Source organism: Protopterus annectens, chromosome 1.part2 (assembly GCF_019279795.1).
Source record: "Protopterus annectens isolate FY-2018-M chromosome 1.part2, PAN1.0, whole genome shotgun sequence".
NCBI lineage: Eukaryota > Metazoa > Chordata > Ceratodontiformes > Protopteridae > Protopterus > Protopterus annectens.
The window spans coordinates 491,750,234-491,769,433 of NC_056727.1; the positions used below are offsets into that span (position 1 = coordinate 491,750,234).

At 41.7% G+C, this 19,200-nt stretch overlaps 1 long non-coding RNA gene across 2 annotated transcripts in view; it reads left to right on the forward strand.

Annotated features, from left to right (window-relative positions):
* Window positions 1-19,200, forward strand: part of LOC122789745 — a 2,129,853-nt gene that overhangs the window by 1,473,341 nt on the left and 637,312 nt on the right. The window lies entirely within an intron of this gene.

Sequence of the window (19,200 nt, forward strand, 5' to 3'; positions counted from 1 at the left end):
CCAAGAATGCTCGGAAATCTCAAGATTAATTTCTTGCACCTGCAGAGAGCTCATTTCCTTGGAAATGGAGTCAACAATGAGAAAAAAAATAGCTCTGCAGGTACATGAAACAATCTGTCAGTTTCACACAGAGTATAATGTACAACTGTCTTCAGCTACAGACTTCTAGACTCCCGAAATAGGCTTAAATCAAACTATTAAACTGAAAAAGTAGGCCACACCAAGTCAATCATGGAAACGACTTCAAAGTCAACAAAATGAATAACAGGATTACAATTGAATACACAGTTTAATAAAAAAAAATAATTACCCACCTTTGTTTACCATTCAGACTTCATTAGAATCAAATTAATCACGCTTCCCTTTTTATATGACCACATTAGGTCACAATGGCCCTTCCTTAAAGAGACCGCAACCTTTTCATAAAACACCTTGTATAACACTCCCTGAAGCACAATTAAAACCTAGTACAAAAAAACATTGGTTACACAATGTAATATATAAAATAAAAAAATAGATCATTTAAAACAAACTCTGTACTTGTAATGATTTTAGTTTGAGTACTCATAAATAGAAGGATAATCATTAAGTCCCAGCATTTTTTCAGCATCAGTAATCAACTACCATTTTAATTCATACTTTTTCCATTACCTCTTTACAGGGACCCCCCTCTCACATTTGGATCAACTTTTTCAAGGACCTAGAAAAAAATCCATGCATTAGACATGTTTTTATTTCTAACATCATACTCATGCTCATAAATCCTTATTCTAAGGTAATGTTCTGTTTTCTCAATGTAAAATGCATTGCATTTCTTACGGGTAGTCACATAGACCACCCCTTTGGTTCCATAATTAAAAATTCCATCCATTCCGGTAACCCACCCACCATTAATGTAGAGATTTTCTCCCTGTTTTATAAAACAAAATTGCTTACACTTAATTGCCCTTTTTTTTGTTTTAGTACTACTAGTACCCCTCTTCTTATTTTCCATTAATTTTTGAAATTAATAGCTTTCCATTAAAAAAGTCTTAGTTTTTCTCCTAAGACCATAAGCATGTCATGCACTTCAAAAAATTTACAGTTATAGCAAATGATGTCCCTAACAGCCCCACTGTCCACAGAATATCTAGCAGTCATAGCATTCTCTATTCCTTTCATTATTTTCACTTTGCTCAATACTCAAACTCACAACAGGAAAATATGTACCTTTTTCCCTGTATTAACTTCATCCTGAATACAATGGAGAAAGGTAACAATGTAACCCCACTTTTCTAATATATTACCCAAAGTACCAATTTCCTGCAAAAATAACTGCCCAGTGGAGACGATTCTCACTAATCTCACCATCTGATCCTTAGCTAGGGCTTTCTTTTGAAAATAAAGGTGCCAAGTACTGCAGTATAATAGGGAATTAGAGTAGATGGGGTTTTGGTTAATATTAGAAACAAACTTATTGGAACAGCTGTCCTTAATAAAACTAACATCCAAGTAACATAACTCATCATAGGTTATGTTGTAGGTAAACTCCAAAAAGGACATAGTTCCTTTAATGTAAACAGTAAATTCTTACAACTCATCCCAAGTTACCCACCAAAAATACATCCAAAAACCTGTTATATAAACCCTACTTTTTAACAAAAGTAGAATTCCATATAAAGCTCTGTTCCCATTTGGCCATTACCAAATTACCAAATCGCAGGGCACATGCTGCACCTATTGCCACTCCTGTGGATTGATAGTAATAGTCACCTTCTAAGAAAACATAGTTGTTTCTCAAGGCTATTGCCATCAAAGTGGTTAACATATTAATTTCCTCATTTGAAAATTAACTTTTCACAATAAGATACTCATTAAACTGCTCTAAACCCATCACATGCGGGCTGACTTCTAGACTCCCACTAAACATTTGCTAATGAAGAAAAAACAAGATAATATTGCAGATGCAAAAACCTTAGCATTTTTCATGGCTTTCATCATTTTGTCTTCTTTTTCAAGCCTACTTGTGTACAAAAAAAAACTTGTTTATAAATGATGCTAAGGGCATTAATGTAGGCATTCACCTTCTCAAAATAAGAGAAAATATTTTAATTCTACAGATAATACAGTCAATACACTTTCACACAGAACCCCACCCCAGCAGACCAAGATCACAGCATATTAACTTAGTCTTGTTTTTCTCCATTCTTTCTTCTGTTACTGTGTAAAACCTATATTTCTTATAACTAAAAAAGCACTTGTTTTACTTTAATATCTTTAACACATACAACAGTCACAGAAAAGACCCTGCCCGCACAAACACATTTAAAATACCTTTGACTGCATACTACCAAAACTGCTTTACTATATATCATGCAATTTGTCATCAAATGTTATGTACAAGTACTATTAAGAACAAAATTGTTTTACTTACTTTTTTCCCCTTTCATTAATGACATAAAGTGGGGTATATGCTTTACATTCCACCCACAAATTTAACAAAGTCAACAGAATTCCAGTCTTTCTCGGTCACTTTTTGTTCACAAATGTGATTGATGCTTTATAATCTTAGATTTATTCACCAATTTCACAGTTTAGGTGACCTAAATACACATATTGAGACAAACAGAATAGGATATGAGGACTGCCTTGGTCCACAGGGTGAAACAACATGGATGAAGAAGGAGAGACCATTCTAGGCTTCTGTCTAGCAAGTGGCTTAATGGTGGCTAGTACATGGTTCATGCTGATCTTCCTGTTCATCTCCATCTCCCAACACTAGACTCTGGTTCAAGTCCAAGGACCTCCTCATTCTTCTAGTCAACCTCTGTGCTTTTTTTCTGTTTCTCAAGGATTTTCCTTTGGAATATTGGAAAAGGTTTCACTGGCATATAAGCTTTATTGTTAGAAGAATGAGATGCAAAGTCCCCTCCTTTTTGTTGGGTAAATATTCTTATTTCCTCTTTAGCTGTTCTGCATCAGAAATGTCTTTGATCCTCTAGGAAAGAATATTCTGAAGACAACTGGATACAGCAGCTTGAATCTCACACCTGCCTCTCGTTATTCCCTGATTGTTGGGATACATTTGCTTTTCTTCTGCCTGGTGTTAATGAATAATTGTTATTCCACAAACACTCTGCTGTCTCCAATTTTAATGCTTTTCTCTTCTCCCACAGTTTTGTCAGGATCAATTCTTTCTGATGGTATTGTTGCATATTTACTAATACAGGTCTTGGCTGCTTTCTCATGACCAGATTTGGAGCATGCACTCGATGTGTCCTTTCAGTTAACAAATCATGTTGTGGAATACCAGTCCAGTGGGCTTATTTGTGCTTTCATAAAATTAATGCCTTATGTTCCTCCACATTTATATGGTACAGCAGAAAATTTCAGGTTTTCTCTGTGTGCTGTGTCTCCTAACTCTACCAGTTTTTAAACAGCTCTTCCTGAAAAATCTCATACTCAGCCTTTTCTTCATTTCAGCCTTATTTTTTTTTTTTTTTTTTTTTTTGCAATTTTGAGTTCATTTGAATAGCTAATTGAAGCTTCTTCTATTTTGTCAAGCCTTTATTATTTGAATTGATACCCAGTTGACATAATGGATAAGGTCTTTGCCTCCCATGCACAAGATGCAAGGTTCAATGCTGACCTCCAGCCAGTGCCTGTATGGAGTTTGCATGTTCCCCATGGGTCTCTGTGGGGATCTTCCCCCTTGCAAAAAAACTGAGTGTTTCCACCTTAAACTCACCCAGGAATGGGGCTGTGGGCAGCAGCACAAACTAGATGGTGCTCTATAGGGGAGGATTTATATAGACCAGCTGCTTTGGGTGTCAACTGTGGTGCAGCATATCCTCCAGCATGTGTTAGGAATTCTGAACAGATATGCGGATGAGCTAGTTATGCAAATAAGGTTCATAAGGAAAGCTGGTGGTGCAGTGTAGAAGTTCTGGAAGTCATCAGAAAAGGAGTGCAAGAATAGTGGGTGATAGAAAAGACAGGCCAGGCTGAGAAGGAATACTGGTTGGCTAACAAAAAGGCTGAGAGAGGATTTGCAATAGCAAAGAACAAGGCATCAGAGACGTTCTAATCTTTTTCTGGAAAGTGACTCCGTAGATAACACAGAGAAATTATATCAGGTTGCAAGGCAAAGACAGAAAGATAAAGAAGATAGACACCCTTTGTAGGGGGATGGCAGAAACAACCTGCTCACCAGCTCACAGGAAAATAAAGTCAGATGGAAGGACTACTTTCAGCAGCTTCTGAATGAAGAAAACACCATAGAAGCTGTACTGCCCCAGACACTGCATATGATGAAAGAGGAGGAGGAATCCACTATAAAAAAGATAAGGGCAGTGCTAAGGAAAATTAATTCAGGGAAAGCATCAGGGCCAGATGAGGTCACAGAAGATATAATATGTTGAGTATGGTCTGGGAGAAATGGCTCCAGAGGGTACTCATAGTATGGAGAGAAAGGTGAATCCCAGATGATGGGAAAATAAGCATACACATGCCAGTGTACAAGAACAAAGGAGACATTCACAACTGCTAGCAGTTCAGCTGTACCAAAATCCTGTCACACTGCATGAAAGTTCTTGAGAGGGTGCTTAATAAATGAATACCCAGACTAGTAGAAAACAGGATGGGAAATGAGCAGTTTAGATTCAGATCAGGATACAGCACAACCGACCAACCGTTTGCAGTGAAAACAGATGGTTGAGAAGAAGCCAAAGATGAGGCAATAGTCCAAATGGGCATTCCAAGACTTGGAGAAACCATATGACAAGGTCCTGATTTGGGCAGTCCTGCATTAGTTCGAAGTCCCAGTAACATTGGTAGAGTTGGGCCAGGCTATGTACAAGGGCCCAATGACTAAAGTATGAACAGTGTTAAGTCTCACAAAGGGAATCCCAGTGGGAGTGGATGTGCATTGGGGTTCAGCTCTGGACCAACTGCTGTTCAAACTGGTGATGGACTGCATCAACAAACAGGTTGGAGGGAAAAGCTCAACGATGTTGCTGTATGCAGACATTGTGGCATTACAGGCATAGTTCTGAGCCAGAACTTCATTAAAGGATAGAGGAATGATATGCAAATCTGAAGGCACTTGGAATGAAACTGAGTACAGAAGACAGTTGTCATGGCAGCAAATGGTGGAAATCAGAAGACGCTGACAAGTGAGAAAGAGGGGAAAATAGTGAAACAGGTTAGCAGATTCAAGTATCTGGGAGGGGTGGTTGAGGAGAAGATAAGATGGTAGGGGAAGTACAGCTGCTGGCAGGATATTTGGAGAAGTTTATCAGATGCCAAAGTAAAAAGGTAATAATTCCCCTTGTACTTAAATTGGAGTTCTTAGGCTTAGTTTGAGCACTTTCCTGATGGAAGGAATGCAGAAAGAATTTAGAGAGTGTTGACCAGAGTTGTTTAGAGGATGGAAAGAACCAAGTCAAGAGACTTAAAATTGGTCCTCTTTTGTGATTCAGAAAGAAAAAATAACGTAATCCCTGTACAAACTAAGAAATTATATGCATACTCTTCTCTGCGATTTTAGATCTCAGTGGTTGTTATCTCTAGATTACATAGAAACATATCTGTAAAAAGGTGCATGTACACTGGTGTGGGATAAGTAAAAAAAAAAAAGGCTTGTATAATGAACAAAAAGAAAATGTGGTTTAGTCAGACTGACATTACAGAATGAGCCTCCAAGACATATGGCTCCACTGGACTGCTGATCTGAAGCCTGTTGAAGGGTGCTGATCTCTGTTTCATCAAGTTGTATTTTCTAATCAAAGAGCAACAAATGTGATGTATACTTCAGAGAGGAATGAAAAGAGTTTTTAGTGTTAAGAAACACCCACCACGGTGTGCTATAAATAAGAAACCTTTCCTGAATGGTAGCTATTATTGTGGAAGCATTTGTTCTATTGTGCTGTTCTTGTGGTAGTATCAGAAGACACAGAGGAAATTACTATTCAGTTTTCAAAACTTGACCACATTTTTACCTCGTATATCACCACTTATGAAATAATACTAATAATGTGGACTATATTGTGGAAGCATTTGTTCTATTGTGCTGTTCTTGTGGTAGTATCAGAAGACACAGAGGAAATTACTATTCAGTTTTCAAAACTTGACTACATTTTTACCTCGTATATCGCCACTTCTGAAATAATAATAATAATGTGGACTATGTGGTGCAGTGTACAAAAGGGTCTCACTGAGACAGATGCCTGGTGTCAAAGCCATAGCCTCAAGCTCAATGCCAAAAAGTGCAGGGTCAGATTCATATTGTTGGTTGGTGAGACAGCTCTAATTTAGTGACCACTTCACAAGCGGGTACCGTAGGTGGCATCAGCCGGGCACTCAGGATTATGATAGTGAAACACTTAAAGCCAGGCCCCGAAACAAAGAACCGTGAGTACTAGAGAGAAAAGGTACACATTAATGTACCTCTATCTGGGTACAATACACTCGATCTAACTTACCAGTTGTTGACCGTTTTTGTGTCAGAACTGGTAAAATGTACAGATTGTTGAGGGCAGCAGTAGTGTTGAACATGGTTTACATCCAATTGGTTGCGCGACTGAAAGTCGATCCGATGTCATTCTGAACCGAATTGTCAAATCTCTGACTCGCGAATGCTCATAATGTCGCACGCAATGTCGAATTTGAAAGTCCCGATCGCACACCCGCTGCAACAAGCGCTACCATGGGTCGAGAGGGGGGGTATAGTAGCCTGGCCGGTGTTTGGTAATCTCGGGTTAGAAGTCTGCAGCTTCAACATTCCACGGTCCTGGCGTTCTGCTTTCGGCATCTTCGTGTTCATCGGCCATAAGGACAAATGCATGTACACCGTTGAACATTGTATGTAAGGTTAAATCGGACTGGGTGGGGACTTCATAACTTACATTTGCAACAACATTTTCAGCATTGGAGTTGTGTGTGTCCGTCCTATGTAGTGTGGTACTGCTGAAGAAAGGTGTTTAGTATGCCAATGTGTAGGGTAGAGGGTAGGGGTAGCATTAGTACACATGAATAAGGTGGTGAAGGGGGCTACTTCTGGAATACCCTTGCAAGTTGTAGACTCTTCTGCCATTGCACCATGTTTTACCAACAAATGTAAGTAACTGTTTTCCATGGACATCTAACATCCAACATCCATGGTGCTGAGAGTCAGGAAATATCTGTTAACCCCCCCCCCCCCCCCCAATTATATGCACACTCTTCTCTGCGATTTTAGATCTCAGTGGTTATCTGTAGATTACATAGAAACATATCTGTAAAAAGGTGCATGTACACTGGTGTGGGATAAGTAAAAAAAAGGCTTGTATAATGAACAAAAAGAAAATGTGGTTTAGTCAGACTGACATTACAGAATGAGCCTCCAAGACATATGGCTCCACTGGACTGCTGATCTGAAGCCTGTTGAAGGGTGCTGATCTCTGTTTCATCAAGTTGTATTTTCTAATCAAAGAGCAACAAATGTGATGTATACTTCAGAGAGGAATGAAAAGAGTTTTTAGTGTTAAGAAACACCCACCACGGTGTGCTATAAATAAGAAACCTTTCCTGAATGGTAGCTATTATTGTGGAAGCATTTGTTCTATTGTGCTGTTCTTGTGGTAGTATCAGAAGACACAGAGGAAATTACTATTCAGTTTTCAAAACTTGACCACATTTTTACCTCGTATATCACCACTTATGAAATAATACTAATAATGTGGACTATATTGTGGAAGCATTTGTTCTATTGTGCTGTTCTTGTGGTAGTATCAGAAGACACAGAGGAAATTACTATTCAGTTTTCAAAACTTGACTACATTTTTACCTCTTATATCGCCACTTCTGAAATAATAATAATAATGTGGACTATGTGGTGCAGTGTACAAAAGGGTCTCACTGAGACAGATGCCTGGTGTCAAAGCCATAGCCTCAAGCTCAATGCCAAAAAGTGCATTGTCATCCCCATTGGTAAAAACTGTGCACTCATGAGCTACCACATAGGTGGTAGTCTACTTAACAGCAAAAATGTGATGAGACCTTGGGACACAGGTGGACAGTAGTCTCTCCTTTGATAATCACATCGCCACAGTAGTCAGGAAATCCTTCTACATGGCACACCTCATCACAAAAGGTTTCTCATCCAGGAAAAAGGAGGTCATTGTTCCCCTCTACTCATCACTCATGGACTGCATCAACAAACAGGTTGGAGGGAAAAGCTCAACGATGTTGCTGTATGCAGACATTGTGGCATTACAGGCATAGTTCTGAGCCAGAACTTCATTAAAGGATAGAGGAATGATATGCAAAACTGAAGGCACTCATTAGACCCATTATAGAGTGCAACACCCCTTTTGGTATGTAACTCACAAGACATCTACAACAACTAGAAAGGCCACAGAAATACCTCACAAAGAGGATTACTGGCCTCAAACAGATGCCCTACGCAGACAGTCTCAAAAACTCCAGCTTTACTCCATCACATATCGCCTACTCAGAGGCGATCTCTGCCTAACATACAAAGCTTTGTCAAACCCAGAGCTGTTGGACATGCTCCACTTAAAGAAATCCCAATCCCTTCAAGCTACATGCTCTAGGGACCTAAACCTTGTCACCACAATAAACAGAACATGCTGGAGGGATAGAGTCCTGTCCCAGAGACTTCCCATACTCTGGAACAAACTACCTATCTATATCAAACAAAGCTCCTCATTAGCACTCGTCAAGAAAAATCTTGATGATTGGATGAGAAATAGGAAATTCACCCTGGGGATATCCCCTCTGTGGCTTTGCTCGACAGGGGCACAGGAAAATAATTTTCTTGGGTGGCAAAAGCCAGGGTACCTTTTTGGCTAGGCTTATATAGGCCGTAGGGCCAATAGCCTAGTACCTACCTGTGAACCTATGTGTGCAATTTCAGAAATGTTTCTGACTCCCCCAATTAAATGATGTGTCTGTGAAAAAGCTCTGGGAGGCTCCATTAGTATTTTAGACAGTCCTCATATGAAGGACAGTTCCTTATCAAGTTGTACTGCAAGTCACTAAGGGCACAAAGTCTCAGAGTCAGTCTGTTCCACCTCTGGTGGATATATTCTGAGCCCTCACTGACTTCATCTGGAACCAGTTAAATAAAACACACAGGCATGTATATACATACACACACACATGTACCAGTCACCTAAAAAGTTAACTGTATACACACATGCACCAGAGATGGCCTGACATCTTTTCCAGATATTATGCTTTATTCTCCATTGACGGTACACAAGGGACCCCCAGAGAGACCCCTTACACCATTTGTATTTATTATGCTTTATTGTCCTGTGGCAGTGCACAAGGTCCCCCAGAGGAAGAGCTCTGACATTTTTAAACATATGTAATATTTTCCTATGGTAGTATACAGGAACCCAGCAATAGCCCCGATGAGTTTTACACTTAGTATGCTTTATTCTCTATTGTTGGCTGTTCCCTTTAGATCCACCCATGCCTTTGCCCTGGTCACAATTCTACACAGCCATTCTCTCTCTCTCTCTCTCTCTCTCTCTCTTTGTCTCTTCTTTGAGAGCCATTGTTCTGGTCTTCCTTTTAAATCTGCTGAACCTCAGGGAGTATTATGCAGTCACTGATGTATTCCCCTCATATCTCATTAGAGACTTCTGCCCCTTTGGGGATAGGTTCATAGGTTTATACTAGGCTATCTGCCCTAAGGCATTTATAAGCCTAGCCCAAATTTTTGTGGCTTACGCCACCCCTTATATGAAAAAATACTGTGCCCATTAGTTTGTTGTGCCTCTGTCCAGCAGTGACACAGAGATGATTCCCGGGGTAAACCTACGATCTCCTATCCACAGGTCTAGATTTCTCTTGAACAGAGTCAGCGAGGTGCTCTGCCTCACATGGACCGGGATTTTATTCCACAGCATAGGGAGTCTCTGAGTGATAAATCTATCCCTCCAGCACGTCCTATTTATATCCGTGCTAAGGTTTAAGTCGCTTGCTCTAGTGGTTTTGGTGGATTTGGATTTTTGAGGTGGAGCATGTCCATTAATTCCAGGTTGGACATGGCCTTGTATGTCAGGCACATGTCACCTCTGAGCAGACGGTATGCGACTGAATAGAGCTGGAGTTTCTTCAATCTGGCAGCATATGACAGATTTTGGAGTCCCTTTATCCTTTTGGTGAGGAACTTTTGGGGTCTCTCCAATTGCTGCAGATGCCGGGTGAGATACATCCCGAATGGGGCATTGTACTCGATCATTGGTCTGATAAGTGAAGAGTACAGGGGAACAATGACCTCACTAGATCTGGATGTGAATCCCTTCATGATCAGGCGGGCAATGTAGAAGGTCTTTCTAACCACTTTAGCAACGTGAGTGTCAAAAGAAAGGCCACTGTCAACCTGGGTCCCCAGGTCCCTGATAACCTCTTCTGTGCTTAGTGGATTGCCACCTATATGGTAGCTTGGGGTTACCTTGTTTTTCCCGAAGGGTATGACTATACATTTTTTGGTGTTTAACTTCAGGCCATGGCTCTGGCACCAGCTATCTGTTTCCGTGAGTCCCTTCTGAAGGATATCCGTGTCCGATGCACTTTCCACTATGGCCCAGTTTGCAGTCGCCTGCAAACTTTGTCAGCCAAAGTCCTCCCATGTTGGCCTGTACTTCTGAGAAGTAGATGCCAAACAATAGGGGCCAAGGACCGAGCCCTGTGGGACACCACTTGTGACCGGCTTGGAGTCTGACACAGCGCCAGCAACTCTAACCCTGTGGGTTCTGTCCTTAAGCCAGTTTGCAACCCATCTTGTGACATATGGGTTTACATTTAAGCTGGTAGTTTTTCTACAATACCCGAGTGGGGTATTGTGTCGAAGCCTTTGCAAGGTCAAGGTAGGCTGTATGGACTGCCTTTCCTCATCAATGGCCTTGGTGACTGTTTCAAGAACTCGACCAAGTTCAAAAGGCATGATCTTCCCTTGACAAAGCCAAACTGGGTTGGGTCCAATGTCTGCAAGTCCCCTATATCTTTGTTTATGAGCTCCATTATGATCCTCTCCATAGCTTTGCAGACTAGACTTGTTAAGCTTATGGGGCGGTAATTACCAGGGTCCCAGAGCCGCCTTTGTGGAGTGGGACCACAGTTGCCGTCGCCACTCCTTGGGCACGTATCCTGTGGTAAGGCTGAGATTAAACAGCTGCCTTATGTGCGGGTTTAATTCCTCATTTAGCTCGTAGCACACAGCCGGGGACACCATCCGTCCCATTGATGCTGTGTTTTTAGCTTTAGAGAGCAGCTTTCACCTGCACATTTGAGATGTCCGGAGGCTACACTCGCTGGGATAGTTATCTCTCCTTTAGGGGAGAGGGTGGTGAAGTTTGCACTGAACCTGTCTGCCAGTATGTTGGCAATGTCTGTGGGTTCAGTGATTTTGTATCATTTTGGACTAATTCTGAGCATATCTGGGAGTTTCCACCCAGGTTCCTAACATAGCTGAAAAAGGCCTTATGATTGTCCTTTGAATCCATGGCAATTTTTCTCTCAAAATTGGCCTTAGTTGATTTTATGAGTGCTCGTATTTTTTACTAATAATGATCAGGGTGACTTCCTTTTATGGATTTTGTTCTATCATGTAATAGCTTTCTCCTCTTATTGTAAAGTTTGTTAATGGCTGGGGTCCACCAGACTGGACGTTTGCCCTTTGTGGAAAGAGTCTTGGTTTTATTTGGGATTGCCTGATCCATGCAGTCCTGGAGGTGTTCATAGAAGGCATTTGTAAGGGCTTCTGGGTTGTGGTTTCCTCTGGCTCAGGGGCCTTGAAGGATACCACACCAGTCTTGAGTAGTGTGAAGTTTGCTTTAGAGAAGTTCTTCACTATGGTCTTTTGTTTGGGGTGGGGCGGATGTGGATTTCCAGTGAGATTAGTTTATGATCAGATCTCACCAATGAGGGATATACTTCCGGTGTGGAGCATTTTGTCCCCATGTTTGTGACAATGAGATGTAGTATATTTTCTCCTCGTGGAACAGTGACTAGCTGTTCCATGGCATTTGAATTTATGAACTCCAGGAACCGTTGGGCTAGAAAGTTAGGGCTTGAGTAATGTTCCCAGTCTATATTCGGGTAGTTGAAGTCACCCAATATGATGGTGTTTGGAGATACATTTATACCCTCCAGTGTCTTCAGGAAGGCTGTGTGGGGTTCCTGAGTTTGTAAGGGTGGCCTGTAGCATGCTACAATTTGTAGAGTTGTTTTGCCTATGGTTAGTTGCACCTGGATGGTTTCCGAAGCTTAACCTGGAGGTGTGGGTATCCTTTATGAATATGGATACACCCTCCTTTTGTGGTGTGGTCCGGGTTTTGGGGCGGAACGCATGATATGAGGTAAAACCTAATAGTGCCGGGGTGCTCTCAGGAGCCTTGAACCAGGTTTCAGTTACAGCACAGACATCGATGTTCTCCATACTGAGAAGGGCCTCGAAGTGCATTTTGAGATTTAGACTTCTGGCATTGAGCAGCATTACCCTCAGTTTCTTCCCATTTTTGTTTTCTAGGGTGGTAGGTTTAGAATTTGAGCCTTGCCTAAAAAAGGCACTATGGGGGTGGCAAGAGCCTTAGCCAATATCCGGAATCCCAGGGTGACAGGTGCAAGCCGGTGGCTTGTCAAGCATGTCATCCCAGGCAGACAGACACTGGATCCCCTTTGAATGACACCAGACATTAAGAACTGGCCATTTAAAATAGCTGTGCTGCTGGTTTCAGCAATCACGCTTGAGGGTGGACAGAGATTAGGGCACCAGCAGAAGTCCATAATGTAGGTAGAAGCCTTGCTGTTTGTTTTCTGATTTTAAATCACTACCTGAAACATACAGTGTGGGACATCTTCCATATGGTTTCTCTACCCCAACTCATACAATAAACAGCAGACTACTCCCAGCCACTCTATGTACTATTCAAAGCATAGTTGTCTACACCTTAGAGGAAGAGACACTGTAGCACTCAGTCGTTCCTACTCCAGCTTTCCTACTGACAATTTCGGCTCACTGTTGAGCCCCAGCTGCTAGAGCCACCTTCAGGGTCAGATTCATATTGTTGGTTGGTGAGACAGCTCTAATTTAGTGACCACTTCACAAGCGGGTACCGTAGGTGGCATCAGCCGGGCACTCAGGATTATGATAGTGAAACACTTAAAGCCAGGCCCCGAAACAAAACCGTGAGTACTAGAGAGAAAAGGTACACATTAATGTACCTCTATCTGGGTACAATACACTTGATCTAACTTACCAGTTGTTGACCGTTTTTGTGTCAGAACGGGTAAAATGTACAGATTGTTGAGGGCAGCAGTAGTGTTGAACATGGTTTACATCCAATTGGTCGCGCGACTGAAAGTCGATCCGATGTCATTCTGAACCGAATTGTCAAATCTCTGACTCGCGAATGCTCATAATGTCACACGCAATGTTGAATTTGAAAGTCCCGATCGCACACCCGCCGCAACAAGCGCTACCATGGGTCGAGAGGGGGCATAGTAGCCTGGCCGGTGTTCGGTAATCTCGGGTTAGACGTCTGCAGCTTCAACATTCCACGGTCCTGGCATTCTGCTTTCGGCATCTTCGTGCTCATCGGCCATGAGGACAAATGCATGTACACCGTTGAACATTGTATGTAAGGTTAAATGGGACTGGGTGGGGACTTCATAACTTACATTTGCAACAACATTTTCAGCATTGGAGTTGTGTGTGTCCATCCTATGTAGTGGTACTGCTGAAGAAAGGTGTTTAGTATGCCAATGTGTAGGGTAGAGGGTAGGGGTAGCATTAGTACACATGAATAAGGTGGTGAAGGGGGCTACTTCTGGAATACCCTTGCAAGTTGTAGACTCTTCTGCCATTGCACCATGTTTTACCAACAAATGTAAGTAATTGTTTTCCACGGACATCTAACATCCAACATCCATGGTGCTGAGAGTCAGGAAATATCTGTTAACCCCCCCCCCCCCCAAGAACAGCTTGAAAGGCTTTAACTGCATTTTTTTGTCTTTCTGCTTTCAAGATCCTGACAGGATCAAGTCTGAGGTTTAATCTCCACATTGCTGAATAGCAAGGGATATAAGGCAAGATTACTAGATCATCAAGCTGACTGAGGAAAAAGGACTGTAGTCTCTTTTATAGTTGGTCCCTTATATCCACGACATCCCTCTCCTCACAATCCATAGATAAATTAGAAAAATGTGGATAGTGCAAGAAGCTAGTGATGGTAAAAGAATAGAGTACAGAGAACACTAGTAAACAAAATTATTAAAGTTTTCCTTTCAAAACGATTACCCTTTTCTAGACTTTAATATATCCATTGCATTTGTGAAAAAGTAACATTTACTGGAACCTACAAGTAATGTGTCCCCAAGCTAAATAAACACAGTGGCAGGATTTCCACTTCAGGTTCCAGTCACAGAGATTCAGAGACAGACATTGGAGTGGAAAGACTGAGTGAAAAAGATAGCTCTGAAGCAGCAGCCAATAGCTGCTTACCTTCCCAGTGGGGATAATGTGCCTTCTTGCAGTATAACTACAATCTATAATGGAGACTCGAGGCATTTTCCATTTCTGCTGTATGTCATAGTATATATGTGAGTGAATAGAGTAATGGAAGTGATGTTGCTGGCTTCATTCACATTGGGCTGCATCTGTCAACTAGTGGTACCTGTAAAGGCCTGTTTGGACCCTTGCTATATCTTGAGCTACCTGTAGGACATTGCAGTACCTGTTCTTGATTGGTATGTTAGTGTTCGCTGAACTGCACACTAGGTCAAGTTGTGAAGACACAGGATTCATAGTAGAAGAGACAACAATGGGAAGCAGCAATGAGCACAGCTTGCTAGCTTCACAACAGAAGCAATGACCCACAAGTGAAGAGAGGACATGGAGTATAAACTTAAACAAGGCCGGAAAACTTTTATCACAGGTTAACACCACTTCCTGTTCTGTTTAGTGATGTTCACATTTGTTATTTTAGTAGTCTACACTGAATACAAGTATCTCTCTATTCTACTTTCCTTTTCACAAACTATACTTTATAGAAGAACAGCTGGATTCATCCTAAGCAGTGTCCATTATTGCTTTGGGAAAATAACACATAATAAAGCAGATAGTTTGTTCCTTCATAGTATAGTATGCATTTCCCTGTATAACATCCACTCCCTGGGTATCAAAGATACAGTGGATTTTAAAAGCACTCAAAGACCAATTATGAACAGTGCTCCCTTCAAGCCTTTGAGAATGGGGAAGAGCCTAGGGATGAACTCGCATTGTGAACTGCTCAAAAAAAGTCTGACTTTAAAAATTCTTTCTCCCCAGAAAGACAGTATGGTATTCATAGTCATGTAATTAGCACTTTCTTAACAGTTGTCTTCGAAAAGTGTAGCTACGTCTACATATAAATATACCAAACATTACTCATTTGTAATGAATACAGCAATGAGAGAGCTTTTTAGAAGACAACACACTTTAATTAAATGCTTAAAGTTGAAACAGTAATGCTTGGATGATGAATTTGGATCATTTTGGATACAGTGGACAAGTGCATCTCTGTGCAAGCCTGTTAAAAGTATTGACCCCCCCCGATTTTTCAACATTCTTTTATATGAGAAGGTAGTGTGGGAAGACACTAGGTTACAGGGTGTATGAAAGAGGATTGGGCAAGGAGAGGGGTGAAGAGGAATTCCTACCAGGATCACCTGGTCCACAAGACATCAAACAGTACCACTGGCTGATGCCAGGGCAGTGAAAGATGCCAGTGTAGAGGAGGTGGATGTTTCTGGTGGCTCAGTGTTCAAAGCCAGCCAGAGCAGCAAGTCTTGCACCCACTGTAAAGCATCCTTGTCTGCTAAAGTTGTCTTTCCACTATGTGTTCCACCAGATCCTCAAACATGTGCTGAAACTCACAGTCTGGGTGGCCTGCCAGGCTGCACCATGCCAAGGTTGCCTTCAAGACTGGTGCCACTGCACTGACCCGTGCTGATGCCCCTGGAAGGGCAGAAGGGAAAATGTTCAGTATCTTCACAAATCCTTATCTGTTTAAAAACTTTCATTTGTCTCTGTAGTGCTTGCTGTCTTGTAGCCTATACTTGGTGGCTTTGCAGTTGCCCTCCCCTACTGTGACACACCTCCCAGTCTAGTGTCATTAGCTCATTCTGCTTAATACAGAGAGAAAATTTGATAAGGCTTTCTGTTCCTCCCTTTCAAAAGTAAAACAAAACTTTTTTTTTTTTTTTCGCCTGAACCTTCTTGTGTTCTGACTGTCCTTCTCAAACATTTTGGAAATATACAGTATATTTCAGAGCATTTGTTATAACTGTATTTGCTATAACTGATTTAAGTATTTTTTTCTGGCTTTTTGATTATTTACTGCTTAGCGACTGCATTTTAGCCTGTTTAGACAGCTCTGCATTCTATTTAAACTGTTTTTGTGTTGATTAACTGTTTTGCACTTTTAAAAAGTTAGTTGTTGCTTAATTTTACCTGTAGGCTAACACACTCAAAGCATTTATAGCATTTACTGTCTGTTTTCCTCTGTTTTCTGCAAAAATCTTGTTTTCCACTGAACTAGAATAGTCCAGTCTTCAGAGTTTGCTGATCTCTGGGCTTTGTCTTGGTTCCTGTGCTATACCATATCCTTATTTGGATAAAAGTTGTTCACCAGTGGGAGTGGGGAGCACTGTTGTCCCTAGAGGAGTGGTTCCAGCCAGAAACTTGTAGTCTATTGGCCATTTTGGGTCAATTCCTAGCTCTTTTCAGCCCCTGTAATTTTTTCAACTCAGCACAGCTGTGTCCTGCAGAGTTCTACAAGCAGCAGAGAGCAAAAGAGTGACTTTTTCCAGATTTAAGTATTTTTTCTGGCTTTAGCCTGTTTATACAGCTCTGCATTCTATTTAAACTGTTTTTGTGTTGATTAACTGTTTTGCATTTTTAAAAGTTAGTTGTTGCTTATAGCATTTACTGTCTGTTTTTCCTCTGTTTTCTGCAAAAAATCTTGTTTTCTGAACTAGAATAGTCCAGTCTTCAGAGTTTGCTGATCTCTGGGCTTTGGCTTGGTTCCTGTGCTATTCCATATCCTTATTTGGATAAATTTGTTCACCAGTGGGAGTGGGGAGCACTGAGCAGCCTATTTGTCCCTAGAGCAGTGGTTCCAGCCAGAAACTTGTAGTCTATTGGGGTCAATTCCTGGCTCTTTCAGAGAGTTGCCCATAGAGCACCATCGTTAAACAAGGTTAAACTATTTCAAGTCTGCTCTTCAATTTTTCCCTTAACTTCTCTACTTGCAATCTAAACAGTCTATTCTCTATCTCAAAAGCTCAGCACTTGCTCCTAAAGCATTTTTATATAGGTAAAGAAAGTACTACATTAGCCTAGAATCCCTTGAGCACCCATTTCCTATAGGTCCCTTCTGACTCAGTTACACAGCAAACTTTTTCACTTTTTCTAGCATGTCAAGGGTCAGTTGCTCCTGTTCAGCTGGTGAATCTATCTTGAGGCAATGTTACAATTGCCTCATGTACACAGACAACCCACTCCTTCTCCCACAAAACACAAATACATGTGAGAGATGCAACTATATAGCCAAACTGGAGGCTGAGCTCTCTCAACTCAGGACTGGCAAGACCAGACAGGAGGAGAAGGAAACCACGCACCACAAACCCAGTTTCACATAGAACTATCACAACTGCAAAACAAACACATAAACACACAAAAACATACACGGAGGCACTGATCAAAAATCTACCAAAACTACAGAGGCCTCCAAAGCAGACACCCAAGCAACAGCCACCTCAAGACATAAGACATGCAACACATAGTTCTCAAAGTCAGTGTGCTAAACAGTCACAGCCCTTAAGGCCAAACACAATGCCAGACACGCTTGTTATAGGTGACTCCATAGTCAGACACACTGACGTCCCACTCACCAGACTGAACAAGGAAAAGATCACAGTAAGCTGCCTGTCAGGCGCTAGAATCCGCCACATAACACAAGCACTCAGGTCACTCCACAGCAAGTACAAGTATGACTCAGTCATTGTCCATGCTGGTGTGAACGACCTGAGATGTACCTCCCTGGACTACATGAAAAGAGACATAGAGGAGCTCTCAGATTATGTAGCCCAGGCCGGTATGACCCTGACCCTGAGCAGTATCCTACCGTCACCAAGAATGATACCACAATACAGAGACAAAATGATCAGCTTTAATAATTGGCTTAATTACTGGTGTCATTCTAAGGGGATCCAATGTCTGTCTGCCTGGGATGACATGCTTGACAAGCCACGCGGACGGCTTGCACCTGTCACCCTGGGCTTCCGGATATTGGCAAAGGCTCTTGCCACCCCATAGTGCCTTTTTAGGCAAGGCTCAAATGATAAACCTACCGCCTAGAAAACAAAAATGGAGAAAACTAAGGGTAATACTGCTCAATGCCAGAAGTCTAAACCTCAAGATGCACGCCTCAAGCCCTCCTCAGTATGGAGAACATCGATGTCTGTGCTGTGACTGAAACCTGGTTCAAGGCTCCTGAGAGCACCCCAGCACTTTCAGGTTATACCTCATATCATGGCCCCAAAATCCAGACCGAACCACAAAAGGAGGGGGAGTATCCATATTCATAAAGGATACCCACACCTCCAGGTTAGTGGCAACGCACAAAGCATCTGAGACCATCCAGGTGCAATTAGCCATAGGTAAAACTGCCCTACAGTTTGTAACATGCTACAGACCACCTTCTCAAACTCAGGAAACCCACACAGCCTTCCTGAAGACACTGGAGAGTATGAATGTCTCTCCAAACACCATCATATTGGGTGACTTCAACTACCCAAACATAGACTGGGAACATTACTCAAGCCCCAACACCCTAGCCCAAACGTTCCTTGAGTTCATAAACTCAAATGCTATGGAACAAATAGTCACCATTCCCACAAGAGGAGAAAATATACTAGACCTGATCATCACAAACATGGGGACAAAATGCTCCACACCGAAGTATATCCCTCATTGGTGAGATCAGACCATAAATTAATCACACTGAGATCCACATCCCGCCCCCACCCCCAGCAAAAAAGATCACAGTGAAGAACTTCTCAAAAGCAAACTTCATACTTCTTAAGACTAGAGTGGTATCCTTCAAGGCCCCCGAGTCAGTGGAAACCACAACCCACGCTGCTGAAACCCTTACAAATGCCTTC